The 22,903-nt window shown below is 34.9% G+C and overlaps 1 long non-coding RNA gene across 2 annotated transcripts in view; it reads right to left on the minus strand.

Moving 5' to 3' along the window:
- Window positions 1-22,903, minus strand: part of LOC144287544 (uncharacterized) — a 77,235-nt gene that overhangs the window by 48,552 nt on the left and 5,780 nt on the right. For both annotated transcript variants that reach the window (XR_013355328.1, XR_013355329.1), the window contains exons 2-4: window positions 10,575-10,705; window positions 2,834-2,915; window positions 1,009-1,069 (exon numbers count right to left, since the gene is read on the minus strand). This is a non-coding gene — a long non-coding RNA (uncharacterized LOC144287544). The remainder of the gene's footprint in view (window positions 1-1,008; window positions 1,070-2,833; window positions 2,916-10,574; window positions 10,706-22,903) is intronic.

Consider the following 22,903-nt stretch of genomic DNA (forward strand, 5'->3'; position numbering starts at 1 on the left):
CTTTGAAATCAGACACTATTGAAAAGACAAATGACTTCACCTCTCATAATCTCTATGTCAGTGGTCCCTGTCATCAACTTCAGGTTTGGGAATTTTCTGGGAGAGCTCACAGGACTCTGCATGCACTCATATTCATGGTTATGACTAATTGCAGCAAAGAGGGTACAAAGCAAATGCAAAGGGAAAAGGTACACAGCAAATTCTGGAGGAAACCAGACATAAGCTTCCAAGAGTCCTCTTCCAGTAGAGTCACACAGGACTTGTGTATTTCCTCCAACAAGGAATTGTAACATGTGAAATTCTGTGTCCCAAAAAAGCTCATTACTTAATGCCCATATGCCCTACTTTGCACCTACCAAAATTCTAAACTCTCAGAAGATAAGTACTTAAAATAAATTGTATTATTTGCACAGTTTAGGCACAATGAGCTCATGAGTTCTGAAAGTGGTGAGATCCTCCCCAAATCCAAGTTCCCAAATGCCTATTACAGACAGCCTTGCAACCAGTTCATTCTAAGGCTAGTCTCTATGCTCGTTTCTAAATAATCTTCATTTGAAAAATGATAAAAATGCTTCTTTTGAGATGCAGTGTATTATATATATATTTGTGTGTGTCATGTTGCCGGGATCTTTATCACATCTTGTGTTTATTATTTTGAGAAACTATTTGTTTTTATTATTAATATGAATCATTTCTCTATGTAGTTTAATAAGAATTGAAAAACTATTTGTTTTTATTAATATGAATCATTTCTCTATGTAGTTTGACTAATAAGAATTGAAAAAGTTAACCTTTTTTTTGTTCTTTCAGTATTTATAGATCTTGTCCTTGCATTTTGTCAAATAGTTTTCAAGTGCACTCTTTGCCTTTCAAAGGGTCAGGCCAACAAGCTTTGCACTGGTATGTGAAAATTGTAGATTGCTGCACTAATGTGTCAGTCAAGATGAACTTCTGTTGGCATATTATGTATTTTACCTATTTGTGTATTTAATGCTTGTTTGTACTCACGAAAGGTAAAGTATATAGAAGCAGGAATCTTTTTTCTTCACCATTGATAGACCTACAGGATCTGCAGCAGTAAATAGGGAAGTAATAGATGATGGATAAATATTCACTCAATTAATTAATTAATTAATCTCTTAATATTACTGGTAACCTTTAGGTTTCAGCTCATTCTTTATCCTTTTCCTTCTCTGCTTTCTCTTACCTTTTCCTCATCTTCTTCCTTCCTCTTCTCTCTCATGCTTTTTGGCAATCTCAGCAATGCATTAAAACATATAATTTGACAGTATCAACCATGATCTGGATGTTGTACAAGAGTCTCTAATAATATCAAGACTGCCATACCACATAATTTCTAGAACTGACTTCTTTAAATCATTAAATAAATAATTGATAATATTTGTTTTCTGACATTCATAAAGTAGAATATAGTTAATTTTGTATACACTATATAAAGTACATGCAACATATACATTAAAGTTTATATATTAAGTTTTTCAACCTAATTAGTACTCCAATTTAATTTGTGGAAGTTTTCTTTTATTATTTTAATAGAAAATTATATTTTATAGAGATTTTTAAGGTAACTAAAATGATTTATCTGGTTTATGTAATGATGTCAAAGAATCTGAAGATAGTAAGAATCCCCAAGTAATGCCTGAGGTGATATCTATGATTATTTGATCAACCTTATAGATCTACTGCCACTTCCAGTATGTCTGTAGCAAATTATTATTTTAGTGGCTCGCAAAGAGCTGCATATCCTGATATTGAAGCCCCTTTGTAGATTCTTCTAATATGAACTCTGGTCTTGGCCTGTGGTTTGCTTGAATCAATAGAACATTACAGGAATGATACTGTTCAAGTGTCAGACCCAAGTCTTAGGAGTTGCTGCTTTTGTGCTCTTGGAATGCATGAGCCTCTATATAATTGGTCTGGCTACCCTGTGGCAGAGGCCATGTGGAGATCAATGTGGAAAGGACAAATGGAGGGGGAGAAAGGCTCATTCAGCCCTAAGTCTTAGCTGAGCACAGCCCAACCACTAGCTGAATGCAGCCCCATAAGTGACCATCATCACAATACTAGGATTAAAGCTGCTCAGATGAACCCAGTCTGTACCAAAAAATCATGAGAAAATTTTGTAAGCCACTAAGTTATAGCTTGGTTTCTTTTATAGCAGCAGATAGCTACAATAATGCCTTTGAGCAAATGGAACTACTTCCACATCTCTACTTTGTCTTTTACTGCAGATATTTTGAAAATTCTTAAGATTTCCAACTTTTTTTCTTCAAATGCCTGATATACTTTTACATTTAACTAAAGTGAGAAACTGCTAGAGTGGAATCCGCAGCCTTGATGATTATGGTCTGCTGATTCAAAATTTCCTCATCAGAATATGTTCTCACATCTTCAAAAATAGAGCACCCACAGAAGAATTTTGTAATTTCTCCCCAGATGAAAAAAGGGGAAAAATAAATTTATATGAAACTTGAATCAAATAGAATAGATTTTTGTTTGTAAGAGCATATACATAAAGAAATGAAAAAAGTAATACTAAACCAATCAAGAACCTATTATTTATTTTCCTTCCATAAAATTTCAATGCTTTTTTCTTCATATACTAAAATATCATTTAAATAACAAATAGATATACATATTTTAAATATTTCATAATATATTTTAGCATTCTAATATTATTTTCTAAGGACTTAAATATTTATTTTGAATGTGGATGAGCCGTATTTTATTTTATATGTATTTCAAACAACTTCTTTTATGTAAAACTTAGGTTAAAAATAAAAACAAAATAGTTTAGAATTGGTTATGTTACCATGAATACTTCAGATTTCATCAATCCAGGAAGGTCTTTTTCTGCCCCTTCACTGGCAAGAGGTTTGAAGTTATAGCTTGGCCTGATAGAGAGAGAGATAAATATCTAATTTTTGTATTAAATTAAGAACTCTTCTTCTGTGTGGAAACCACTGGCTGTATAATTGTCTATTTTAAAATAAAAATAGCCCATAGTCTGCAGTATCAAACCTGGTAACTCACTGAGTGTGCCTTAACATCCATTAAAAATTGGAGTCTTCTTTAGGCAGTACGTTGCCACTGAAAAATTTTTGGCAGATAATAGATATTATGAGGGAACTATCTCAGAATACTGAATATAAAGGTATCTGTGATAGAAGGAATAACACCAATTGGTATACATTTGTTATAATGCTTTCAGAAAGATATTATCTCAATTAATCCTTGTAACCAATTTGATGAAATTTTCAACTTTTCACATTTATGGGTCTTGCTCCTTAGCTCCTAGGGAAACTATACTTTAACATTTACCAAAGTCAAAATGACTTGACCAAACCTCAAAGCATGGGCTCTATTTCCACCCCAAGTACAATTGTGTGTGTGCCTCATTTTAAAACAAAGCAAAACAACAACAAAAACATAACAAAACAAACGACAAAAACAGTATTCCAAACATAAAAACAAAACAACCTCTCTAGTTCCCATAAGATTAGAGTCATATAGCCTTGTACATACTAAAAACATAAGATAAAGTTTGTAACCTTCTGGATTGTCCTGCATCATAATGATTTGTGATGCTTTATGTAAAAAATATATGTAACCCTGCACCAAATGTTCCTTCCCTGGAGCACTCTTTTCTTGGTGAAGATGGTGTGTCCTGGGCAGCTGTCCTAACCCGGGCTAGAATAAAACTGTTTACCTTTCTCTTTAAAATTAAAGAAAGGGAGAGGGTGTTCACTTTGCATGGACAGATGTATATATTAGGTTTTTGTATGAGTCAGATCAGGCTGCCTTAAATAAACACCACAGACTGAGCGGTTTAAAGAAAAGTTTATTTTCTAGGAAAGCCAGGAATCCAAGATCAGGAGGCAAGCATGATCTGGTTCTGGTGAGAACTTTCTTCCCGGCATGCAGAGAGCAGCTGCTTTTGCTCTTATTTATTTATTTATTTATTTTTTCTTTTTATTTCTTTTTTTAATTTTTTATTGGTGTTCAATTTACTAACATACAGAATAACCCCCAGTGCCCGTCACCCATTCACTCCCACCCCCCGCCCTCCTCCCCTTCTACCACCCCTAGTTCGTTTCCCAGAGTTAGCAGTCTTTACGTTCTGTCTCCCTTTCTGATATTTCCCACACATTTCTTCTCCCTTCCCTTATATTCCCTTTCACTATTATTTATATTCCCCAAATGAATGAGAACATATAATGTTTGTCCTTCTCCGACTGACTTACTTCACTCAGCATAATACCCTCCAGTTCCATCCACGTTGAAGCAAATGGTGGGTATTTGTCATTTCTAATAGCTGAGTAATATTCCATTGTATACATAAACCACATCTTCTTTATCCATTCATCTTTCGTTGGACACCGAGGCTCCTTCCACAGTTTGGCTATCGTGGCCATTGCTGCTATAAACATCGGGGTGCAGGTGTCCCGGCGTTTCATTGCATTTGTATCTTTGGGGTAAATCCCCAACAGTGCAATTGCTGGGTCGTAGGGCAGGTCTATTTTTAACTCTTTGAGGAACCTCCACACAGTTTTCCAGAGTGGCTGCACCAGTTCACATTCCCACCAGCAGTGTAAGAGGGTTCCCTTTTCTCCGCATCCTCTCCAACATTTGTTGTTTCCTGCCTTGTTAATTTTCCCCATTCTCACTGGTGTGAGGTGGTATCTCATTGTGGTTTTGATTTGTATTTCCCTGATGGCAAGTGATGCAGAGCATTTTCTCATATGCATGTTGGCCATGTCTATGTCTTCCTCTGTGAGATTTCTCTTCATGTCTTTTGCCCATTTCATGATTGGATTGTTGTTTCTTTGGTGTTGAGTTTAATAAGTTCTTTATAGATCTTGGAAACTAGCCCTTTATCTGATATGTCATTTGCAAATATCTTCTCCCATTCTGTAGGTTGTCTTTTAGTTTTGTTGACTGTATCCTTTGCTGTGCAAAAGCTTCTTATCTTGATGAAGTCAAAGAAGAAGTCAAGCTGCTTTTGCTCTTGATGACTTCCTCTGTTTGGGCAGAGAGGAACAGAAGTTTTTTGGAATCACTTTTTACAAGGGCACTAATCCCATCATGAGGGCCTATCTCCATAACTTCATCTAACTCTAATTACCTCTCAATGGCCTCATCTCCAAATCCCATTGTAATGGCAGTCGGGGCTTCAACATATGAATTTGAAGGAAGACCTAAACATTCAGTCCATAAAAGATTCATTTTCACCATTTTACAGATGAATCAAATGATTATTAAAATGATTAATTAACTTGTCCAGATCATACAGATTGTATCCTCATTCTAAATCCCCTTCATCTTGCTGTTGTTGTTGTTGTTATAAGAAGTATATTATAATTGAACACAAAAAAATTAGGACCAGAAATGGAGGATTGTAGAGAATGTATTGTAAACAGGCTGTTAAAATAAAATTAACAGGATTTGGCTATTAATGGAATGTGTGTTTCAAATGAAAGATTTTCTTAAACTCAAGATGTTAAGTTTGAGAATCTACTACAAGTCTAATGAATTAATACCGGTGTGAAATCTTAGGCAATTACTTAACCTCTTAAAAGTCACAGCCATCTCTGTTAAATTGAGATGATAATGAGGGTTTGTGTCAGCCTTGAAGTCCCAATTACCTCATGTTTCCACTTCCTAATCTCTCTGGAGTTCCATCTGTGTTTGGTAAAGACGGTGTGATTCTGGTTTATTTCTGTTGAAATCTCCCTCTGCATCTCTGTAGGCATTTTCTACTCAGCTCATCCCATTCTCCTAAATAATTTATTTTGTTGCATACACAGTTCAGCCTTGAAATTTATATTGAAATATTGAACTTCTTCCTCTTTTACTAATGCTCTTATCTTTGTAGTTCTTTAAGGTTTTTTATAAGTGATTTTTCTGTTATTTTTGTGATACATAGATAGTGAGTGTATTCCCTTCTATTAAGGACTTTTCTGTTCAGTAGCAAAGAGGAGATACACACATAAAGAATTACATTTGAAATTAAAGTGATTTCAGATCATATGCTATCCTATCTAAATGAATATTCTATGGAAATTAAAGAGAAGCCAGGTTGAGATTATGGACATGAGATTTTGTCATGAAAAAAAAAAAAACCCACAGAATTTGAAATAAAGTATGATGGCTAGGAAAGATTTGGCTCTGCATTATGGAGATGAGGAAGAGCTTTAAGTCAGGAATAATAAGAGAAATGACTGGGTCCATTAGGGGAAGAATGAGTACTTAGGTTTGGTGCATAATGTTGTGGAAAATAAAAAGCAGGCCTGGGGATGTGCCTATCAATTTTTTATAGTTCTCCCAGACGTTTGTTGTATTTACTATACTGAGAAATTAATTAAACAAAATACACAGCATTTGTAAATTTTAACCTATTTAATTTCCATGTTCATAATAAGGCCTTAGGTTTCAAATGATAAAATGGAAAACCATTATTATGTTATTCAAAGTGTACATTTATCTCCATGATTCATTAATGTCGGTTTCAACTGTTATGTTTAATATTTTGAAAAAGAATGGCTGCAATTATTTGCTTTGCCTTGCAAAGTGACTTTGCAAATCATCCCAACAAATTGAGTCTATTCCACCTCACAAGGACTGGCCTTGTATTATGCTTTGGTCAGCCAAGTGTGCAAAACTGAGTGTGTTAGTTCTGAGCCTATTCCTTAATTTACCTTATGGATTTCTCCTCTTTGTTTTGAACTCCCCAAAGACTGCTTATAAATAAGCCCTAACTAGACTGCTGGAGCATAAAAAAACCATGTGGAGCAGAGTTGAGTCAACTGTTTTATCCCTGTCACGTTCCCAGATACAGAGAAAAGCCTAGCCAGGATGAGCAGCAGTAATCCACAGCTGACCCTTTAGCTGACTTCCAAAAATGGAGCAAAACTGTCTTGGAACAGCCATCTCCCACATGACTAAAGATTTGAGAGCAAAGCAAGTGCAGGTTATTTAAAGCCACAATATGTTTTGTACAGTATGTTATGTAGCAATGATTGATTGATACATTACCAGGTAGATAGTAAGTACCATTATTCAGAGCGAAATTTATGATTTATTTATTTATTTATTTATTTGCAAACACTGGTGTACCTATTAACTAAACTAGTGATTGGAATGTGTATATTCATAAAATATTTTTTCAAAGATTTCATTTATTAATTTTAGAGGAAGAATGAGAGAGAAAGTGTGCTAGTAGGGTAAGGAGGAGAGAATTTCAAGTAGACTCCTTGCTTAGCAAGGAGTTGGATGTGGGGCTCCGTCTGACAGCCTTGAGATCATGACCTGAGCTGAAAACCAAAAGTCAGGTGCTTGACTTACTGAGCCACAAAAAAAAAAAAAAAAACCTATACATAAAATATTTTTAAATAAATGAATAGTTATAGGCACTTGAAAAATAAATAGCAATGAAAAACTGCTTCATAATATAAATGAAACAATGAATAAAAGAGGTGGTCTTCATTAACTTTAGTTATTAATATAAAGTAACAATTTCCTTATTTCTCCAATTTTCTTTTTATGCACTATTTGTTATATGCTTTGAATAGCACAGTACTTGGAACATAGCAGGAATACTGTAAGTGTTTGTTTATTTTAATAAGAGATTTTAAAATATTGAAGAGTTCTTGAGTCTTGGGTAATTTACTAACTGCAACTCACTTGTTTAAAATATCTTGTTAAATTAGGTCCTTTTTCTCCCTTTCTATCAATGACAAAGAAGACTTGGTTAAACTGCAGGCAGTAATACTATTATTCAAGCCAAAATCCATCAGACATCTTGGCCCAATCACTTTTTATTCTGTAGACCCATTCAGATAATTTGATACTGAATGTTTAACTTAGAGAATTGTTTCTGAGATTTCTTAAAATTTCAATATCTAGCATATTTTTTTATCACTATAGGAGCTAGTGACAATGTAATAATAGATTATTAACACAAAAATTATTATTTTAGGGGTGCCTAGGTCAGTTAAGTGTCCAACTCTTGAACTCAGTTCTCAGGTCTTGATTTCAGGGTCATAATTTCAAGCCCAACGTTGGGCTCCACACTGGATGTGGAGCCTACTTTAAAAAAAAAAGAAAATTATTATTTTAAAACTGTCATCTTGGGGATCCCTGGGTGGCGCAGCGGTTTGGCGCCTGCCTTTGGCCCAGGGCGCGATCCTGGAGACCCGGGATCGAATCCCACATCGGGCTCCCGGTGCATGGAGCCTGCTTCTCCCTCTGCCTGTGTCTCTGCCTCTCTCTCTCTCTCTCTCTCTGTATGACTATCATAAATAAAAAAAAAAATAAAAAAAAAGAACTGTCTTCTTCTTCTATGTGTTTGTCATTTGAAATTAGCAGCACTAATCAAAATATTCAGTGATCTAGAATAACTCATCTCTGTTTTGTTTATATGCATGTATGCATGTGTATATCTATTTGGGAAAAATGTGCCAGGTATTATGAATTATGCTGTGGATATTTTTTATTTTATTTGTTCTTAAAAATTTTTATTTATTTATTTGAGAGAGAGGGGGAGAACACACAAGTAGGGAGAGGAGAGGGGAGACAAAGGGAGAGGGAGAAGCAGACTTCCTGCTGAATACAGAGCCCAATTCTGGGCTCCATTCCAGGATCCTGAGATCATGACCTGAGCTGAAGGCAGACACTTAACGTACTGAGCCACCCAGACACCCTGGATACTTTTATTTTAAATACAGGCATTGTAACTTAAGAATAGTAAAATAAATAAAAATATTTCTGACTGGTTCAATTTTTGGAGATTATTAAAATGATCATTTGAACCTAATTTGACAGGAATTATTGAACTGATCAAAAATAAGTATACATAATTTAATAGAATGACTTTTGTTATTTGCTTCATGTATTCAATTTCTTTAAAAAGCTTGAAGAAGAAAAATCATACTTTCATAAAAGATAAAACATAATTTTGTTAAAAATGACTTAAAATATTTATCTATAATCATAATTATATATTTCTGTTTTGAATGTTATAAATGCTGTAACTTATAGAAAAGCTTGAAAATATTAAAAAAACCATATCATTTACATTTTTTTTAAGATTTTAGTTATTCATGAGAGACACACAGAGAGAAAGAGAGACAGTCAGAGACACAGGCAGAGGGAGAAGCAGGCTCCAAGCAGGGAGCCCGACATGGGACTTGATCCCCGGTCTCCAGGACCAGGCCCTGGGCTGAAGGCGGCGCTAAACCGCTGAGCCACCCTGCTGCCCTCATTTACATTTTAAATAAAGCAAATTTAACTCTATCTTGGTATAATATTTATTTTTACCTAAAAAATAGAAAATAAGCCTATAAAAATAAAATATACTGACTCTTTTAATATATATGTTCCAAACTATATAATTTTAAGAAAAATTTGTTAAAATTGTAAGAATGCCCAATTTATTATATGCAAAGCACTATTTTAACAAGATTATTAGAGTTATGTCATAAATACACATGAAGTATAACATATAAGAGGTATATATATATGGTATAATTGTAGCTACTAAAATGTAGTAGCTATGTATATTTGAAACTATTGCATCCTAGTTGTTTAATGAGACAGATGTTAATTCTTTCTCCTGACAGTTATATTTTAGGGAATTCCATGTATTGATGCTCCATCATAGATTATAAATTAAGAAAAGGCTACACTTTAGAGAGTGCTGATTTATTTCTTTGCAAAGGGCAGATAATTTTTTAAAAAGAGACTATTTTAATTACTCCTCTAATTATAATAACATACACATGTGAAAAAGAGTAGCCCAGGGAAAAATTTTACCCTGAAAACAAATTGAATGATAAGGATATATGCAAATTTTGTGATGCATTGTTAAGTGGAATTTGACTATTGATTTAATTGAAACACATTAGTTGAGGTCAATGTATTAATAGTGAATTTAGGGACGCTTGGGTGGCTCAGTGATTGGGCGGCTGCCTTTGGCTCAGGTCATGATCCCGGCATCTGGGATCGAGTCCAGCATCGGGCTCTTAGGAGGAGCCTGCTTCTCCCTCTGCCTGTGTCTCTGCCTCTCTGTGTGTCTCTCATGAATGAATAAATAAATCTTTTTTAAAAATAGTGAATTTACTCTGATATGTTCTTTGGTCAAGGTAGGCTGGCTATGTTATAACAATGGCAAATGAATGTATGTATTCATGTATGTATGAATGAATGTATTTCTCAATCCCAAACATTCTCCATCTTTTAAGCATTTTATGTTGCTTTGGTCTTAAGGACCCTTCCTTATAAATATTTCCTTGCATGCTTACATGGACTGAATCTGGAGAATCAAGGATGAGGAATCAAACGCTTCTACCCAGAAGAAAGAGCTATTATTTTTGCTTATATTCATTGACAGAAACAAGCTATGGTCTTATTTTAACAGAGATGGCAAATTCCACTTTTCCCTGGCCAGGAAGAGGGAGGGGACTCAAACAATGAATTAGCTGAAAAACATTTACCATGTCATGTTTTAGGAATCACAGTAACATACTTAATTTTATTAGAGGTAGCATACTTACTTGAGGAATACAACTTTCTAAGGAAAATTTTTGGCCCCGGTGGGTAATGAAAATCATATACGATATCATAGAAGTTATTCAAAGTGAGCGTCTCTTGAAAGCTTCACAACTTCAAAACACAGCACCTAAAGCTGCGTAAAAAAATGTGTAAGAAAATTGTTTTTTTTTTTTTCCTGCAGAATCCATGTTGATTTATGAAGGCATTAATTTGTCATTTAGCTCTTAAAATTGACTATTAATAATCCTTGACATTAAAAAGATAAATGTCTTTTTCTTTTTTAGAATTAAAATAAATCTATGGCATTTTCAAAAATCAGATATATAAGTTATAGTTATGACAGGAAAAGCATTTCCCAGAATTTTCTTAGGAAAATATAATTGCATTAAAGCTAAGACAGTACTTTAAGAATACTCCCTTTTAGAAATAGTCAATCAAAAGTGTAATCCAAATGACTTAATATTATTACAACCGTGAACCTACTGCAAAATGTCCTGATTTAATTAAGTGATAAGAGGATCATTTAACATTGCTCCTAAAAAATCTCCATCTTTGAAATAATTTATCATTACTACATATTAATTGAAAATCATTTTTATTTGTGACATTATAAAACTATGCACTTGAGTTAAATTTTTAAAAAATATAATCAGATGAGCCAGTATTAATTTGCAATGTGAGGAATGATTGTTTCATATTCATATTATAGAGATTTGTCTATGGCATAAGAGCCAACTGATATTCATGAAGAATATATTAAAGCCAGTTGTCAAATTAACCTTAGCTTCTATGTAATAGAGCAAAACATCATTGTTTGGGTGTGAGGGGAAGCCTACTCCTACTTATTTTAAATTCCTTGAAAGCTCTTACTGACATTGACAATTACCATCTTTTTCTATTTTTCTAACTTTTATCTATGAAATATTTTCTAGTTTACTGTGGACTACAAGATGTCTACTTAAGAAAAAATAGTGGCAATTTAGCTGTTCAGAGTTGTTTTCTGATAAATATTGTTGACACAAAATGAACAAACTTTTTAGAATTTCTAAAAAGAAAAAAGGAAGAGAGTTTCATTCGAGCCCAAATAAGGACAGCTGCCCAGAATACACAATCTTCACAAAGAAGAGAATGCTTCAGAGAAAGAGTGTTTAATACAGGATTATATATGTTTTTCATTATATCAAGAGTTACAAATCATCATGATGGACATTTCAAAAAATCACAAACTTTATCTTATACTTTTAGTGTATGAAAGGTTGCAGGTTTCGGAGGTATGGGAACCAAACCTAGGGAGATTTTTTTTACTCTTTAGTAAAAATTTTAGTTTTAAATGTTTCCTTTAGGTTATTTGCTAACAAAGAAGATGTTCAAAGTGTGCTCAGGGCAGAAATAGAGCCCATGCTCTGAAATTTTGTGAAGTCATTCTGACTTTGGTAAAAGTATATACCTTCCCTGGGAACCCAGAAGCAGGGCCCACTAATATTAAAAGTTGAAAATTTTTATCAATGTGATTCCAAAATTGTATAAACTATATTACTCAAATGCTTCAAGACTAATCAACAAAATTGTATTTTGCATGTTTTTCATGGCCTGCACCCAATGGTAAAAATTCTTTAAAAACATTATAAGAGTTGCCTGGGTGGCTCAGTCAGTTAAGCATCTGCCTTAAGCTCAAGTCATGATCCCAGGGTCATGGGATTGAGCCCCTTATAGGGCTCCCTGCTCAATGGGGAGTCCGCTTTTGCCCCTGCACCTCCCCTCAGCTCTCTCTGGCTCTCTTTCTCTCTCAAATAAATAAATACATAAATCTTTTAAAAAATAATAAAAGAAGAAAAATAAGAAAGGAAAAAATGATGGTGAGCAAGACAAAGGAAAAAGTTACCATGGAAACTGAATTTACTGTTAGCAATGACGTGAACTTTTTTCTGTGTTCCACAGGTCAGGAAAATGATGTTTACAATTTTAATTAGACCTTAGAAATTAATTATGTAACTTATTACATTAATTCTAAAGTCTTTTAAAATTTAAATTTTATTATGCACTTCACTAATTACATAAGCATTTTTAAAATATGCATTTAGGATTAAAATTTTGACTGTAATTTCTTGGTATGGAAGATTACTAAATTTTTTCTTAGGTCATGTAATACATTTCCCTTTTTTCTATGTATATTATCCTAATGAACAATTTGGGATGTTTCAATCAGAGGATCAACTCCTAAACCACTGTATTGAAAGTAGCAAAATTAGTAGATATTAGAATAAATGGAAAATCCAAGCATAAGGAATGAGTTATTAATATTATGAACATTTCTGACAGGTGGTAAAGGCTGTAGGGTTATAACGATCAATGTAAGGGACGCCGGGGTGGCTCAGTGGTTAAGCATCTGCCTTTGGCTCAGGGCGTGATCCTGGAGTCCCGGGATCAAGTCCCACATTGGGCTCCCTGCATGGAGCCTGCTCCTCCCTCTGCCTGTGTCTGTGCCTCTCTCTCTCTGTGTCTCTCATGAATAAATAAGATAAAAAATCTTTAAAAAATCAATGAACAGTATAGACATTTTTCAGATGTCAAAATCTCACACTGGAAACGTAAAAATGTTTGGGAAAATGTATATTTAGGGACAAAAAATACTTTGTTCACATAAAGTGTCTAGACTCTGTCTTTTAGTTAAAGGAGGAAATTATAGACCGTATAATCTATAGTTTCACATATATTTTTTTTTGTATTTAATATTTTAAATATTTGTATTTTATTTTATATTTTCCTCAATTTCAAAATACACTTGAAAAATATATTAAAATATATACAGATTTTTATTCTTATTTCAAAGCATTTTATGTGTTCTTGTTCGATAAAAAACATAAAAAGCCCATAGCTTCCTAAAATTTCTAATTCTATACTTCTACAACCCTAGAATGACTTCACATGTTAGGATAGTTGACATATTCGTAGAAAAATTTCAAATTATAAAGAGCATTAGAAACCCTGCAATATTCTTTGTGTCATATCCACAATGCTACTTTAAACTTTTCAGTGTGGTAGGTGTATCAGTAAAATTTGGGATTTCCCATAATTTTCTAAAAAGCGATCTAATTTGCAAAGCAACAAAAAGCAGAATTTAGACGTTTTTGTTAGCTGATTAACTTGAACCTCTTCACTGTCTTAAATGTATTATTTAGCTCTTTAAATAAGGCCATTTGTTGTTATAGTTCCCACTTCACTGACAGCAACAACTATACAAGTCACTTGATATTATTATGTTGACTATTGTCTCATTCAGTCCTCACAACATCCAGGTGTCCATTTCTCCATCATTTGATTGACTGATTTTCAGTTCTCATATCAAAGATTAGAGGTTATTTGACACGCGATGTCAGACAGAAAAACCTTTGATATTGAGGATTGTCAATAATTATACCCCCTTTTTAAAGATTTTATTTATTTGAGAGAGAGAGACAGCAGGGGTACCAGCAGGGGGGAAGACAGAGGCAGAGGGAGAAGCAGATTCCCTGATGAGCAGGGAGCTCCACTGGGGCTTGATCCCAGGACGCTGAGATCATGACTTGAGCCAAAGGCAGACACTTAACTGGCTGAGCCACCCAGGGGCCCCAGTAATTATCCCCTTCTGAGTTAAGAAAAGAAAATATAGTTTAATGTATTTTTTTCAAAGATATCAGTTTGGCTTTATAAACAATACCATGAGCAAACAAGTAAAAGAAAGATTTATTAATATATCCTTATCCATGACAGAGGTATTTTAAAATATCATGCTCTTTATTGTCTTTAGATAACTCACACAAAAATATATCTGTCTTCTAAAATTATCTTCGTAAGTATGTATTAATAAAATTTAGAAAAAAGAACCTAACTGAGTGTGTTGCCTTGGTTTCTTCTGAGAAGTAAGTCCTCAGAACATGATGGTGGTATTCTAGTCAGGGCAGTTATACTTCTGCTTTTTCCACAGGAAGCAGTAATCACTGTTTCTGAGCAGCTGCTGTGATTTCAGACTCTCTGATAAAGGTTTCACTATTTTCAGACTCTGTCCTGATCAAGTCAAGATATCAAGTTTTGTCAAACTGCTGAGATATTTAGAAACTCAGCAATCGGATTCACTAAATAATCCTTTACAATAGCAACAAGACTCCTAGGACACTTTCCTTTTTCAATAGGTTTAGGTGAATCATCTGATTTAGCTTGACCTCTTGTCTTCCTGCACCAGCCAAGACAGATTCCTAATTTAAAAATACCTGGGGAGTAAAATCGGTAGCATCTGGAAGGGAAGGCTTTGTAGCATCTGGAGTGATGAGAGCTTTTGATCCCCATTTCCCTGTAGGTCTCTAACTTTGCAATTACATTTGAAGGACTTTTCTATTGAATAATAGCTCCAGTCAAAGTGATATAATCACAGGCAAACACACAACGTTCACCTGCACACATGCACACACACAAATTCTAAATGGAGACTGCTTTTCCTTGTTATTTTTCTACAATAAAATAAATGTTATTCCTGGCTTACGTAATTTTAATCAGCTTATTTATGGTGCCCTGACTCTTATTAAGAAGTTCACAAATAATCCTCTTCTGATAGGTGTTTAAATTTCATAACACTTGCAAAGGGTAAAACATACCATTATCTAATATATGCAACCAAAATACCATAGCATCACCTGGTATGGAAGGTGGCCATTCTTTCAGTTCCTGCAATTGATGGGCATTCATTTCACAATTGGTGAAAAAGTTTCTGTCAGTTATTTTCATATTTGCACTGAAAAGTAGACAAGCACAAAGATAAAAGAGGGAAAGACAATGGGAACCACACAGCATGCCCCAGGGACTGCTATACTGAGAAGGGGGCATATAAACCAAGACCTGGTAAGGACGAAGTTAGTCAACCAGACAGGTCTGTGAAAGATCCCGTTGGGACAAAGGGAAGAACAAAGCCAAAAGACTCGAAGAGGGAGTGTGCCTGTGTTCGTGTGTTTAAGAAACATGGAGAGTAGTGTAACTGAGCAGAGTGAGCAAGAGGGTGAGTAGGAGGCACAGAGAGACGGGGATAGAGAAAAGCACTGATGCTCTAAGATCCTGGAAGGTGTCTGGCTTTTTCCTGTGAGAAGATGTTACTACACAGAGGAGATGTCACACTTGATCTCACCTACTTTGGAAGAGGATCACTCTAATTGTTATGTTAAGCATAAACTAAAGGGATGCAAAGGTGAAAAATCAGAAAGAGGGCTTAGGAGGCAAATCACAGTGTCTCAAGGAGAAGATGCTGGAGACTTGGCCCAAAATAGAGGCATTGATGTAGATGATTTGAAATAAAATGGCATTAGCCGTGACTGGATTTGATGACCGGCTGAATGTGTGGGACATATTCAATAAACAGACACAGCAATAAAGGATGATTCAAAGGTCTCTGGCCTGAAAAACGGAAACAATGAGGTTACCCTTTATAGGAGAAAATGCAGGGTTATTCTTAGAAAACCTCATCTGTGATGATGAAGAAACACCAAGAAAACTGGTGCTCAAAACTATTTTCTTTCACAAGCCTGCAATGGTCTCTGAGACTTCTTTTATTTTTTTATTTTTGAGAGAAAGAGAAAGAGAGAAAAGAGTGAGCAGGGGGAGGGTCAAGGGAGAGAGAGGAGGAATCTTAAGAGGACTTTCGGCTGAGTGCAGAGCCTGCCTGTGGGGCTTGATCCCATGACCCTCCGATCATGACGTGAGCTGAAATCAAGATTTAGATACTTAACCCACTGAGCCACCCAGATGCCCCCCAGTCTCCGAAACTTTAACTACACTTGAAAGTAAGGAATTTTCTCCAAAAGTCTTATCTCAAATCAATGTTTCTTGTGTAAAGGATTAAAGCAAAAAGAGGAAAGAAAACAGTACCCATTTAACAAATTACTACGGAATAATTTGTCAAATTTGTGATTCTGAGGATTTAAACTACATAAAAATGAACAAAGGATACAATAAAGGGTATGGTATTGATATTAGGAAAGCTTTATGAAGTATTAAAAGGTAGTAAATCCTGAGGCTAGGATGAAGGTGTTGAAGCCCATTAGAATAGTGGATAAACTGTTTAAGAAACAACATCTTACCTACTTCAATAATTTGTTTATATGCTCTCATTCTTTGTTAATTCAAGACTGAAAGTAAGGTAAGTGACAAAATAGAAGCTTATGCTTCATTCTCAAAGTGGATGCCCTACTTTGCATTCCAGGTTATTCTTTCATAGGACATTGTTAAACATTTAAATAGTGTAGGATAGTGAGAAAGGTTGTTTTATGGATGGACACATCAGATTTAAAAGCTAATCCTGTTACTGTTACTGTAAGAGTTCTGAACACCTAAGATGATTTAGTTAGCATTTCCATGTGATAAAATAGAAAATATAGAAGAGTGTACTTTAGCAATATTTAATGATAGTCACATACCTAATGTCTATAAATTTTTCCTATTATGCCTCTTTTTAAAACCTCCTGAATTATTCAAAACTGAATATAACTGACCAGCACACTTGCATCATTCTCTACACACTGTGTTTATCATGGTTTCTTCAGGTGCATTACATTTTTGTAGGCCATGGTCTTTGATACGAATACTTGGGTTACTATTGGATTCTGTACTATAAATTTTATTTGCTATATTTATGATTTTACTACAGCTACCATTGATTTAATTATATGTAAGTATCTCCACTAGCATTGGGGGAAATTAGCCCTTTGGGGCAAGTTTCACAATTAGTAGTAAATATTGTACATTTGTATATTATACATTTGTACGTGGAAACTCAATACAATGCATTTTTTTAAACAAAGAACCAAATATCGACTATCTTGGGAAAATGTTAAATATAAATCCTCTAGGTTGTCTTTTGCAGCTTTTCTTGAAATATTCTTTCAAATAAACATGCTTGAGATGGACTCTTCTATTCCAATGTATTTATTGTTTTTTCCAAGGAAAATTAAGTTCAATACATATTTTTGAATTGCTAATATAGACAAGGCATGGTCATTTTAGGTATCATGTAGTCTTTTGTTAAGGATACCATTAAACCAAAGGTATCCATGCTACTAGTAACACAGGCTAGGTGATTATGACATCATATTTCTCTTTGATCCAAGAAGTACAGAAAATCACACAGTTATTTTCCAACTTTCCAAACTATCCACATTACAAACCCACAGACTGAATGAGTACAGGATTTTATGTGAGAAGACTTCACCTTGTTACATACAGATACAGCCACATTCTCTGACACAGTAGTGTTCAATAACAATGTTAAATAATTAAATAATCGGGTCTTATAACCACCCAGAAATCTTGAACAAGTAACTAAACTTTTCTCAGCTTTCATTTCTTCATTTATAAAAAAGACACTAACATACATCCAGGCAAAAGAACAGGTGATATGTGAGTGATAATAAAGGGTTTTTTTCCCCAAGTCATTTTTCTAATTTCAAATGAACATGTTAGAAAAAAATAATTTAAAATAAGTTTTAGATATACATTCACATCCAAGACTACCTAGCATGAATTATTCTTACCCATTCTGGATTGACCATATACTCATGTCCAAGATTTCTTGGAACATTACAAGACCTTTGGATCAAAGCTATGGAATATATTAAATAAAAATAAATATTGTTCTGTAATCGTGAGTCTATGAGTTGATTTGGGAGCTGACACCACTCTGTCAGCATTATTTAGTAACAGTGACTGGATTTTTGATGTGAGCCTGGTTTTGGAGAAGCCTGAGGGGTTTTGACAGATTAGGCTGGTCACATAACTGGAATGTGCTTATATAACCAGCTTACAAAAGGAATCGCCACCATGTGTGCAGATTTTGGATTTTGTTATACTGAAGGGCATCCACACATGCTGTGCCTGAGAACTCAGGATACCTTCAAGAGTGCCAACCCTTCTCCTGTTGTTAGTGTCCTAACTCCTTTGCTTGTACAGGAAAGCTATTCTATGTGTATATTTTTGAGTGCAGTGAGTCACATTAGAGTAATTAATGCATACTTAAGGCAAAAACCAAGGCAGGTAAATCTAGGTGGTAGAAATAAAAATGGAATCCAAGTCAGAAAAGTAGCAGAAGCTAACATTTCTTGATGATCCTAGGAATTAGTCATAGGTTTTAAAGGCCTGTGATGAGGAATTTGAATGCCTCTTATATGAGGACAAGGGGTCTAGGAAATAGATGCCTTTTAGCTGAAAAGCCCCAGGGCTAACATATCTTACAATGCCTGAAATCACGAAGTATTGCCTTTTCTAGGAAATTAGAGCTAATAGAATGTATTACATTTTCCTAGAGAAGTGACAAGGACTGAAGCACGTACCATTCTACGGATAGAAAAACAGTCACATGCCAGACATTGAAATTGTTCTCATCCATCCGTATTAACATCAGCTTAGGGATGGCATTTCTTTATAGTCTCAGGAGATGACTAACAAAACCCAGTGGCTATATGTTTCCTTGTCCATCTCCAAAAGAGAGAGAGAGAGGTCATGTATGGATGCTCTCCTAGAAAAGTACAAAAAAAAAAAAAAAAAGGAACTCATCCAGACACCTCTAGGCTTTGAATTGGGTCAGATCCCCATCCCCAAGAGCAATTACTGTAACTGTAGAATGAGAATGCACAGATTTGGGTTAGTTTCTTCCAAAGCACATGGGATGCATGAGTGGACATTTATAGACCAAATGAGAATGATCAAAGTAGAGGGAAGGCAACTACAATTTTTACTTCGCTAGGAAGTTTAACAACTAAGCCTTAGAATGGGTGCAATGAGGAGCTTTTCCAGAGGCCTCACAAATGTTTCTTAAGATTCTCCTTTATAAGAAAAGTACTTAAAATTTTTTTGACTGAGAGACAGAAGGAATATATTTTACATTGTAGTTTAATTATATATATATATATGAGTGTGTATGTACATGTAATACACATATTAAATATATATAATATGTATATAATATGTATATTATATATATAATATGTATATAATATGTATATTATATAGATAATTATGTATATAATATATATAATTATGGTTTTAACCAGCAGACTGATTTAATCATGCATTAGTGGATCTACCGGCTGCAGTTTGAAAAAAAATCTTCATTAGAATGCTGATATATAAATGAATGCATATAAATATAAATATCAAGGCACTCCATCTTAAAATTAGTTCCATATTTCAGGGCATGTAGGTGCCTCAATCTGTTAAACAACTGACTCTTGATTTCAACTTAGGTCTTCATCTCAGGGTTGTGAGTTTGAGCTCCACATTGGACTCCATGCCAGGAGTGGAGCCTACTTAAAAAAATTAGTTCTATATTTCAATTTCTATGAGAGATAAAGGCCTAAAGTGAGATATTATGGCTATGACTTTGGGAACCCAACCCAGTCTACATTGACTATTCACAGAAGGAGGAAATATATGAGCCCAGCAGCTATTCCAAGAATTTTATGTTACAATATCATGTTTCCCCACGGAATAATTATTTAGTAGCCTGTAAGGCACTTTCATTGTATTCCAACAACCCCTCAACTGACATTGAGCACTATAACTACTTATATTTATTCTTCTTAACAGAGTATCCTTGTGTTTCTTAAACATACTGCACTAAATTGAATAAGAAAGTTTAGGAAAGAGGTTCTGAATTTACTTGTTTTGTGATTGTGTGTGTGCACGAGAGAGACAGAGAAAAAAGGTGTGTATTGTGCATGTGTATGTGTGTGCACGCTTCTCGGCGTCTCACTGAGTTGGATAGGAATTAATCTTTTTGATCACCAAGTTCTATAGCAAAACTAGACGTGTTATTCTATTTAATCCCCTCATGGTAACCTGGTGAGTTTGGTATTATTTTCTCTATTTTACAGATCAGTAAACAAGTCAGAGTTTAAAGGGGTAACCACAGATCACATACCTGGTTAGTGATGAAGCAATAACTGGAATCCAATTCCAAAAGTTGTATTATTTTACTGGAGGACTTGGGGCAGGGGGAGTGTTATTCAAATCCATGTAATCCTTCAATAAATTTATTCAGAGAGGAATTAGTGGGGTTTCTGTCTTTTAGCACTAAACAATCCAGTATACAAAATCTGGCCAATGCAGTGAAAGAGACACTGGAAATCATTCAGTGTGTTTGAGGTATAGAAATACTGTGCCTTGTTTTAATTAAGGTGATATTGCTTTTTTTTTTTATTTGAAATCAAAGGTCTTCTGTGGTTATTATTCTGTGAAAAGTTTAACATAGAAAAAAAGGAGGGGAAAACACAGAGAACGTTGCTGTCTTGTTATTTACAGTAATACCCTTTTAAATATTAGTGCAGAAAAATGGAGACACAGCCTTTGGATAAAAAAATAATCAATAAGAATTAGACTTCCTTCCAGTGTAGGTAGTGAAAGTAATGAGGTCACACAAATCTTGCTGTTTGTGTTTTGCTCTTATATACACTGAAGCGTGTTTCTATGACTAGTAATTCAAATCTTTTAATTAAAAACATCATTATTTCAGTTCAAGAGCAAGATATGTCAGTGGGACTGATGATCTCCCTATTTTTCAACAGAATGATGAACCTCTAAGGTTGATTCAAGCTCCTGCACTCTTATTAAAAAGCCCTTGACAAAGGTACCAAGTTTTGAAGCAATCCTATCCTTGAGGGGTGATTTAAGAATCTTGGTTTAGAGTTATTGGCTCGCTATTTTTAGAACTTCCCTTCTCATGTATCTTTATTGATTCAAAGTGTCATTAAATTTCTGGAGCTGTAAAGAAATTGTCTGCTCACAACTCAAGGATTTTCTACTGTGGACAAAATCTTGGATAGTTCAGTTTTTCATTCTGTGGAACCAAGAGAAATTGCTCAAGTGAAGTTTAAAGTGCTGAGTTAAGAAATAGCCTTGAGGTTTTACTAAGTAGACACAATATTTATAGTTGACAGTCTTTTACAGTTTCCTGGAAAATATTTGTTTTCAGGTCCACTTAACTAAGAGTTAGTTATAAAGGGAGGTGGATGCTTTTGCTTGTGTACACCAGCAAACTCAAAGCAAAACATAAATACTTCAGTAAAGAATACACTAAAATAAAAATATCAGAACAACATAATCTAGAAAACACCATTGTTCCATTATAAATCTCTTTTAAGCTCATGAGCTAGGGTGGGATCGAATTTCTGTAGCAATTGGTCCACCCAGGACTTCGGCTCTCAAGATGCAGGCTGACCACACTGCAGCAAACTGCGCCCCCTGGTGCGTACAAGCCGGATAGCCACCTTGCTCACACCAGCAGGAGCAATGGTTAGAGCAGAAATGCAGATCACACAGGGGAATGATTATACGAGGACAGGACACAAAGAACTGGCATGGCACTCAACACCAGTAGTAAAAGAGAAAAGGACTGAAGTGACTAATTTTGGTGACAACAGATGGGGGCGGGGGAGAGCAAGGGAGGAAGAGACAAGAGAAGAATAGGGGTGCCTGGATGGTTCAGTGGCTGAGCATCTGCCTTTGGCTCAGGGCATGACCCTGTGGTCTTGAGATTGAGACCTACACTGGGCTCCCTGCATGGAGCATGCTTCTCCTTCTGCCTGTGTCTCTGCCTCTCTGTGTCTCTCATGAATAAATAAATAAAATCTTTAAAAAATAAATAAATTCATGAACAGGATAGAGAGATAGTAACATGAGTGTGTTCTCTGAAGTTTTTTAATACTTCACCAACAGCTTAATTCTAGGAAGAATAGAAAAGTAGAGAGGAAAGGATATGGGTTCAAGTAATACTACAAGTAACATGTAACAAAAGCCAAATTAAGAAAAAAAAAAAAAGCCATAAATGTATTGCTTAGTGCAATAAGTATTTATTTCTAATTCACATAAAGACTGACTTCCAAATCTATCCCTGAATTCAAATGTCACACTGAATGTCATTCCCTAAGATCTCAAACCTTGAGTTACATTTTAAGGGAAGCTGGCATCTTATTAGAAGGATGGGTAAATGGCAAGTGTATTATAAAGCAGTTATCATATGGTTTCACTCACGTGTGGAATATAAGAAATAGTGAAAAAGATTAAAAAGGAAAGGAGGGGAACTGAGTGGGAAAAATTAGAGAGGGAGGCAAACCATGAGAGACTCCTAACTGGAAAACAAACAAAGGGCTGTGGGAGAGAAGGTGGGTGGGGGGATGGGGTAACTGGGTGCCAGGCACTGAGGAGGGCACTTGATGGGATCAGCACTGGGTGTTATACTATATGTTGGCAAATATAACTTAAATAAAAACAAATGTAAAAAACAACAAATGAAAAAGCAAATAAAATCATGGGCTAATCC

Source organism: Canis aureus, chromosome 17, assembly GCF_053574225.1.
Source record: "Canis aureus isolate CA01 chromosome 17, VMU_Caureus_v.1.0, whole genome shotgun sequence".
Classification (NCBI taxonomy): Eukaryota; Metazoa; Chordata; class Mammalia; order Carnivora; family Canidae; genus Canis; species Canis aureus.